Below are 2058 nucleotides of genomic sequence, written 5' to 3' on the forward strand. Positions count from 1 at the left end.
ACCCAGCAAGGAGGGGACCATACAAAGACAGGGTGGGGAGGCAGGGGAGACCGAATCCCTCCCCCCCAACTCCAAACCCCTCCACCCCACCTTTCTCCCCGCAACCCTGACACCCTGCGGGGAGATCGTCTCCCTGCCAGGAGGGTGGGAAAAAAAAGATCATCCTCAGTTTCAACCCGGAAGCAGAGCTGGGGGATGGGAGGGGGGAGAGGGGGGCCGGATTTTTTTTGCTGAAACTTTTATTTTCGAGTTTGTTCCCAACCTCCCCCCACCCACCCCGACCTCCCCCCGGCTCTGTCTTTCCCGGGTCTATAATGCGGTGCTAGCTTTCAGGTCATGTTTTTAGTCATAACCTTTAATGCAGCTGGCGGAGAGCCCAATGGTTGCTATGGAGCGGTGTGTATAACTGATCAGATGGACTATGAAGTGTTAAGACTCCTCCAGGGCCCTATCCCACATAAAGCTATCATTAATTTCTCTGAATTACACCAATTCCGGGACATTCTTTATGGACAGATAGTGAGAGAGACAGTTATATGACGGGACTTGCTGTGCTAAGCAGATGTGCCTGTATTCTGTTCTTCTATGAATACTAAATGATGGCTCCCATTACCGTCGTGGCGATGGCGGAGGCAAAATGGACACCCCGGGGTGGGGGTGTGGGGGGGGTGCTATTAAAACGGGGGCGATCAGGGGTCTTAGGGGAGAAGCCCCCGAATCCGGGGTTGTTTCTCCTGCCTTCTTCTTTCTCCGGGGCTGATCTGCCTCCTTTGTCTCCCGGCGTCTCTCATCTGTTGCCCTCTCGGTGGCCGGCAGTGAGAAGCTGCCCCTGGGAGGGGGAGTTGGATGCATGGGGTGGGGGGGCTAGGTCCCAGAAGGGCCTGATTCTGGAGGTCTGGGTGGTGCCAGCTTCAGACGGAGCCAGCAAGGGTCATTCAAGCACAGGGGGGTGGCTGGGGGCACGGGACAGCTGGAGAGCAGAGATTGAGGGTCCCTGCATGTCCCCTCTGCCCCCTTGGCCCTACACCCCCCGGCAGGGTATGAGCAGCAAGGGGCAGGTGAAAGTGGCTGGTGGGGGGGAGCTATGGGGACACCTGCCTTGATGCTGAGTGACAGCCCGCAGCAGGCAGCACAGCACAGGGTGGTCCAGGGTCGTCATGGTGACATCCACGGTGATGGGATCTTGTCACCAAGACAATGCCGAGGGGATGCTACTGGGTTTTCAGGGACAGCGCCAGCCCCCAGGACCCCCACCCCTGTCCCGAGACCCCCGGGATGTCCTGGAGGGGGCACGGCGTAGCTCGGCCTGGCAAGGGGGGCTGTGCTATACCAGTGGTGGGGGGCCAGTGGGGATCACAGAGCCGTTGGCCAGGTGACAAGGTTGAAGGGACCCCCCTGGAGGATCTGGCTCTGGAAGCCCATCCCCAGTCCTTCAGGGCACTGGGAACACGGGGCATTTCAGTGGGCAACCTGACGTGACCCTTCTTTGCCAGGAGACCCCGGGAAGCTGAGCTCAGGACCAGCCTCCAGGATGCCTGGGTTTCACACCCAGCTCCAGGAGAGAAACGGCTTGAATGCTTGGAGCCCAAGGTGGACGGAAAGCCCGGGCTCCTGGGTTACATTGGCATGGGGGGTCCATAGCAGGCACCGCGGGTGGGGAGGCAGGATGCCTGGGTCCCACTCCCACACCTGTGCAGGCCTGCTCACAGGCTCTGCACCTCAGTTTCCCCCCTACCCAGATCCCCCCCTGAGCCATCTCACCCAGCTCCTTCCTCTGCCATCAACACAAAACCACCTTGATGTCCCTTGGGGACGGGAGGAAGGTTACAAAAGAGAAGACAAAACACAGCCGCCACCGTCCCCCGCCCCCCACAGCAACACCTTTCCCCCGCGACCCCTTTCAAAGGGAGCCGAAGGGTGGGGGGGGGGGGCGAGGAAATCTCCCCCCTTGAAAGGGGAAAGAGACACCAAATTTAGCAAATAATTAAAGGAAGCCAAGAGCTCCCTGGGCCCTATTAAAAGTCAGGCGGGCTCCTTAGTGGCTGGGGGGGCCGCCGC

Source organism: Alligator sinensis, unplaced genomic scaffold (assembly GCF_000455745.1).
Source record: "Alligator sinensis unplaced genomic scaffold, ASM45574v1 scaffold1542_1, whole genome shotgun sequence".
In the NCBI taxonomy this organism is placed as follows: domain Eukaryota; kingdom Metazoa; phylum Chordata; order Crocodylia; family Alligatoridae; genus Alligator; species Alligator sinensis.